Below are 6,914 nucleotides of genomic sequence, written 5' to 3'. Positions count from 1 at the left end.
TTTTTTTTTTTTTTTTCGAGACAGGGTTTCTCTGGCTTTGGAGCCTGTCCTGGAACTAGCTCTGTAGACCAGGGTGGTCTCGAACTCACAGAGATCCGCCTGCCTCTGCCTCCCGAGTGCTGGGATTAAAGGCATGCGCCACCGCCTCCCGGCATAAAAATATTTTGTTTATCGTTATTTGTGTGTGGGGTGGGGGGTACATGTTTGGCGGTCAGAGGACAACTTGTAGGATTTGGTTCTCTTCTACCCCTTGGGTCCTGGAGATCAAACTCAGGTTGTCAGGGTAGGTGTCAGGTGTCTTTATCTGCTGAGCCATTGACTGGTCCAGCTGTTATGAATTCTTGATGGCCTTTTGGTCTTTGTTGGGCACAGTCTCTTGCTATGTGATCAAATGACAAAATAATTGAATTCTGCATAGGATAAGGTTGTAACTGGAGGTTTCTCTCCTGCCCGCCAGTTCCCACAGATGCTTATGAAATAATCATTTGGAGGTTTAATATTAATTATAATTGTTTGGCCAATGGCTCAGACTTTTTCTGGCTAGCTCTTACATTTGAATTAACCTATTTCTCTTAGTTTATATTTTACCACTCGGCTGGTGTCTTGTTACCTCACATCTTGATTTTCTGGTGCCTGCTGGCAGATCCCCTGATCCTGCCTTCTTTCTCCCTGTCTCTCTGCTTAGATTTCCCAACTAGCTGTATTCTGCCCTGCCATAGGCCAAAATAGCTTTATTCATCAACCAATAAAAGCAACATGTATTTGCAGTGTACAGAAGGACACCTCACATCATAAGGTGGCTTGTTGAAGTGCATGCTGAACAGGGTTACAGTGAGGCTCCTTCTGCTATTGAAGGCCAGGGATAAAATATGCTGGTTTAAAAGATGTACAGTTTGAGCCAGGCAGTGTGGTGCACACCTTTAATCACAACACTCGGGAGACAGAGGCAGATGAATCTCTTGAGTTTGAGGCCAGCCTGGTCTACAGAGAGTTCCAGGATAGGCTCCAAATCTGCACAGAGAAGCTCTGTCTTGAGAAACCAAACCAAACCAAACCAAACCAAACCAAACCAAACAACAACAACAACAAAAACCCTCAGAAAACAAAGATGTACAATTTGGATTTAATTAATTTACATGCACTTAAGTAATTACAAACTAGTGGGTTTTCCCAGGCAGTGGTGACACATGCTTTTAATCTCAGCACTGGGGAAGTCTCTTAGTTCAAGGTCAGCCTGGTCTATAGAGTGAATTCCAGGACAGCCAGGGCTACAACCCCTGTCTAAGAAAAGTGGGTCTTGATGAGTGAGAGTGCACACACACGTGTGTGTGTGTGTGTTTTGAGGGAGTTTATAAACAGACAGAAATCACAGCCCTCTTTTATGCTCCAGTCTTATAAACAAGGTAGTACAATTTGCATCAAGCATAGATCCCTTTGGAAAAGGTCATCTGATTTGAGGTGCTTCAAAGGCTGGGTATTTCCAAAGTGATTTCTGTTCATCTTGAATGAGAGGGGTTATGAGGACAGAGCCTAGTGTCTTTGGGATGTGCAGTTTGAGGGTAGACTAAAATACCTGCCCCTGTTATTTTCAACCATTAAGGGTTTCCTGGTTGTTCACTTTCTAGAAACCATCTTCAAACTAAGAGTATATATGTATAGTTTTAAACATCAGTTAGTTTCCAGATAGCATAAAGCGGAGGAGGTAGGTTTGACCTTTTTCCATTTTCAAGCCCTCTGGAAACTATCATGTATAGCTGTAGGGTCTGTTCCTGCTTTTCATCTGTTGCAGAAATTATTAAGTACTAAAATATTAAGTACTAAAGGCTGGAATGGCTAGGCAAAGGTAATGGACATGTTCATTATCATGAAGCAGTATTTTTCAGTGTTCTGGTACAAATAGTTCTCGGCTGTGATCAATATCACAGAAGGCACCTAGGAGCATATTTATTCATATTAGTTATAGCAACTATATTTAGAGGTAGGTATTTTTATGTTTAAAAAAATGCTGAAGGTCTGGGAAGGTAGCTCAATTGGTAGATTGTTTCCCGAGTACAAATGAAGCCTTATGATCTTCAGCACTACCTAAACCAGGCAAGATTATCACTGGCTATATAGAGAATCAAAGGCCAGCCTGGGCTTTGTAAGGACCTATTTCAAAGGGAGGGATAAATTATGCTTGAGGTTTTGAAACATCAGGAAATTTATAATGCGTATTTATCTTATGAGAATATGATAGGCTACATAGTGAAACCCCATCTCAAGGGGAGGGAAGAGGGGAGGAGAGAGAAAGAAAGGATTTTAATGGCTCCCCAGGGATAACCAATTTGAATTATTTAAGAGCAAAACCTGCCAAGCTTGGATGAGGGTCATGAGGTTACTGTGGACATGTAACTGACAGCTAGAGCTCAATGACTAATCCAGCTTCTCTCCAAACCTCATATTTTTTTGCTTGCTTGTTTGTTTTAACAGACTTAATTCACTTTATTTTTCTTGTCTAAAACCCTTATGTGGTGGCCACAACTGAAATCTGGGTCCTCTGAACTGAGACTCTGGTGCGGGTTTTCACAAGATGGTCAGTGAATCCCTGATAAAGGAGACTTGGTGAACACAGTCTTTTTCCAGAGGTCAGGGTCAGGTAGCTGTAGGTCTTAGAGGTGGCATCAGAGGTGGCCTTGGCAAAGTTGCCCAGGATGGCATTGCAGCCCCTGACTGATGTGTAGCAGTTATTGATACAGGAGCAGAGTATGCCAGGGCCTCTGGAGGTAGGGTTGAGACACACCAGCATACTTTGTCACTTTGCGTGGAATAATGTGAGACTTGCCAATCTTGTTCCCTCAGTAGCCTCTCTGCATCTTGACAATGCAAACCTTTACCAAGATGAGGACCCCTCAGAAGGCAGTGGCTACCTCCTTGGAGCACTTAACACCGAGACCAACATGACCATTGTAGTCCCCAGTAGTGACAAAAGCCTTGAACCTGGTCCGCTGGCCAGCCCGAGTCTGCTTCTACACTGGCATGATCTTTAGACCCTCATCCTTTAGTGATGCACCCAGGAAATCTCAATATCTCAGGTTCCTTAATGGGCAGGGGACCAGGTAGATCTCCTCCAGGGACTGATCTTCATGTCCTTAACCAGGCGCCCAGCTTGGGGACGGGGATTCACTCCTTGAGCTTTATCTCCATGAGCCCCACAGCCTCAACTATGACTGGCCCTGGCTCCTTAGACTACTGCCTCTGGGGAAGCCTCCTCGGCCTTCTAATCCTGGCCCCTGGTCCTGCAGACCCTCCCACTGCACCAGCGTCATCTACCATTTGGTTCACACCCCCCACCCCAAGAAGAAGCAAACCTCATGTTTTTGAGATCTTTAGAAGACTGTGCTAGTTGTCCGATGAGTGCCAGTCACCACAGACAGTTGCCTTTCCTGTGTTTCCAAGCCATTCAAACAAGGTAGATGGCTTTGTCTCCCTGCTAGAGGTAAAGGAGCACTAATGTTCAAGTCTTTTCAATTCTACTACTGTGATGAGATATTCGGGACATTTTCTATGCTGCAATGAAGGCTTCAGTAATAGTACCAACTCTCTTATTCTTCTAGATGCTCAAAATTTGGGAGACTTCTGTCTCTCTAAACCTTTGTTCCTTTTGGTAACTACTAATAATCAAAGGTGGCAGAGTTGCCTAATATCCTGAAATTGAAACTGTGCTCCCTGAACTCAGGTGCTCACATAAGTGCTGTTAAAAGTCAGCTTCTCTCTGATCTGCAAACTTGTGTGTTTTAAGAAAATGGAGGAGAAAATGTTAGTGCTATAATTTTATAATATTTTCTTTATCTTTTTTTCTTTTCTTCTTTTTTTTTAGATTTATTTATTATGTGCACAGTGTTCTGTTGGCTTGAGTGTATACCTGAAGGCCAGACCCCATTACAGATGGTTGTGAGCCACCATGTGGTTGCTGGGAATTGAACGCAGGACCTCTGGAAGAGCAGGCAGTGCTCTTAATCACTAAGCTATCTCTCCAGCCCTATTTTCTTTATCTTTTCTCTGTGCTTTTGTTTATTTAATTTATTTACTTTGGTTTTTCAAGGCAGGGTTTTTCTGTGTAGCCTTGGCTGACCTGAAACTCACTCTGTAGACAGTGCTGGACTTGAATTCATAGAGATCTGCCTGCCTGTCCCCTGAGTGTTGGGATTAAAGTCGTGCACCACCACCTCCTAGCTTCTCTGTGTTATTTGTTTGTTTGTTTTTAATCACGTTTGTTGGGTTTTTGTTTTTTATTTTTCTGGGAGACATGTGTGCCGTAGCACATATGTGGAGGTCAAAGGACAGCTCAAATGAGCAGCTCTCTCCTTCCACAATGTGAATACTGGAAATTGAGCTCAGGTTTTCAGGCTCAGTGGCAAAACCATTACCTCCTGAGACATCTCCTCAGTCGTCTGTATTTTTATTTTGCTTTAATTTATTCTTGTTTATGTGTATGAGTGTTTGTTTGAACATATATATGTATACTGCTCTTTCACCCCTTCCAGAAAGAAGGCCACTCCATATCAAGCAAAGGCTGCACCTTCTGCCATCCAGGCCAACACTCCAGGGGATGAGCCATGTTCTGGCTGCTGCTCCAACATCACCCCCACTAGATACCTCCAGTGGGTCCCCCCTAGAAAAAGGAATGCAGGGCCTGGAATACTTGTCCTGTTACCGCTGGCTGCCCCAAAGAGAACCATCAGACCCTGTCTTTTAAGGTTCTTAAGAGAGTGAGGAGGCATTCTGAATCAGGCCCCATTCACAAGGAGCTGCACAATCCTTTAAAAAAAAAAATACGAAAAGACAACTATACTCATATTCTAAAAGAATATTTATGCCCAAATTCATATGTTACAGTTTAAGCAAGCATTGTTGGTCTGTTTAAATTCAACATGCTCCCCTCCGACACACACTGTAGAACTAGGTAATGTGTGGGATAGTGACCAAAAAAACAAAAAAACTCATTACAAAAGTGTGGCACAGATGAATGGGCCCCGTCTCAACAGGGAAGATTTATCTAGGAAATTACCAATTGTCGTACACATATGTGGGTGCATGTGACAGATCCTATGAATCCCGTGGTGAGGGTACAGGGCTTAGCAAAGCCGGAGGACACACAGACAGGACTCTATCCTGTACCATCAGAACCATAGTGCACACCAAGTTTTGGGTTCCGTATTTTTCACTGGATAATATATGAGCAATTTTCTGTATCATAGAGTTAAAGTCTGTGTTAATACATATGAAAAATTTGTTGTTGAGCCATGTCTCAGTTTGTTGCAGCTTTTTTTGTTTGTTTTGTTTTGTTTCTCGGTGTAGCTTTAGAGCTTGTCCTGGAACTTGCTCTCTAGACCAGTCTGGCCTTGAATTTACAGAGATCCACTTGCCTCTGCCTCTCGAGTGTTGGGTGTTAATCCCAACACTCGGCTTTTTTAAATATTAGAAATTTGAGTCTATTAAGAAAGTAGCCAGGTGGCAGTGGCCCACGCCATTAATCCCACCACTCTGAGGCAGAGGCAGGAAGAGTTCAAGGTCAGTCTGGCCTACAGAGTGAGTTCCAGGACAGTCCCCAAAGCTACACAGAAAAACTGTGTCTCGAAACACCCCCCCCCCAAAAAAAAGTATGTCATTGTGCCTAGAGATTTTTTCATATCAGAAATATTTTCTTTAGGGTATAGAAGTTGAATTGAAATATAGGATCTGAACTATGCTTTCCCATAGGACCATTTGAGGGGAGGAAGGGAACATGTGTATGTGTGTATGAGCGTAGGTGGAACAAGGGAGAATGAGACTAATGAATATAAGTACAGTGACACACATTTAAAAATATTGAAGAACCCTGTTATTTTGTACTCTTTAAAAATTATTTTTAAGAAAAGTTATATTAACATTTCTCTTTGCTACTAGCAATGGATAATAAAGATAATTTTCACAGTCTTTAGATGTGAAATTGTGTGTACGTGTGTGGGTATGTGAACACAGGTGCCTGTGGAGTGCAGAGGAACAACTCCTTTGTAGCTGGAGTTATAGGCAGTTGTAAGCTGCCCAGTGTGGGTACTGAGAACCAAACTCAGATCCTTTGTGAGAGTAGTAGGCAGTCTTAACTGCTGAGGCCCTCTTTAGATTTTTTTAGATTTTTTTTTTTTTTAATCTCAGTTTTCCCTATAGGGAATTGAACTCAGGGCTTCATACATGCTAGGTAACTGCTGTGTATTGAGCTATATTCCTTGCTTTAAAATGGTCTGTTTTAATATTTTTATCTTGGGGGTTAGAGAAATGGCTCATCAGTCTGCCCTTGCAGAAGATCCAAATTGGGATCTCAGCACCCAAATGACAACTCAAAACCCTCTGTAACTCCAGTTCCAGGATTCAGGATTCATTGCCTTTTTCCTGCCTCTACAGACAACAGGTACCCATGTGTTACACTTATCTACACATGTAGGCAAAACATTCCTACATTAAAAAACACAATTGAAAAAAATCTAAAAATAAAATAATTTTATTTATTTATTCATTTATTCGTCCATTTATTTATTTATTTATTTATTTACTTAGGCAGAGCCTTGTTGTGTTGCCCAAGCTAATCTTTTACTCATAATCTTGTTGCCTTCTCCTCTAAAGTGCTGGGACCACAGGTATGAATCGTCATGTCTGGCTCTCTGTTGTCACAATTTATTGAACGAAAAAGATGGACTTTAAATTATATTTTGATTATGAGGAAAAGTTTGGAGTTAGGCTTTTTGTCAATTTCTTCAATAACAGCTTCAATTTAATATGATTATAAATTACACTGAATTTTGATATTTTTTTTTCCAAGATAGGATTTCTCTCTATATATATGTTGTCTGTCCTGGAACTCACTCTGTAGACCAGGCTGGCCTTAAACTCTGAGATCT

At 41.8% G+C, this 6,914-nt stretch overlaps 1 protein-coding gene across 1 annotated transcript in view; it reads left to right on the top strand.

The window, feature by feature from the left end:
• Ern1 (endoplasmic reticulum to nucleus signaling 1) overlaps positions 1-6,914 on the top strand; it is a 91,848-nt gene that overhangs the window by 23,076 nt on the left and 61,858 nt on the right. The gene's annotated exons all lie outside the window — the stretch shown is intronic.

The sequence above is a fragment of the Alexandromys fortis genome, unplaced genomic scaffold (assembly GCF_014885135.2).
Source record: "Alexandromys fortis isolate MF-2015 unplaced genomic scaffold, M_Fortis_MF-2015_v1.1 scaffold_156, whole genome shotgun sequence".
NCBI lineage: Eukaryota > Metazoa > Chordata > Mammalia > Rodentia > Cricetidae > Alexandromys > Alexandromys fortis.
The sequence above is the reverse complement of the archived record's forward strand: the minus strand, read 5'-3'. Positions and strand labels throughout refer to the sequence as shown.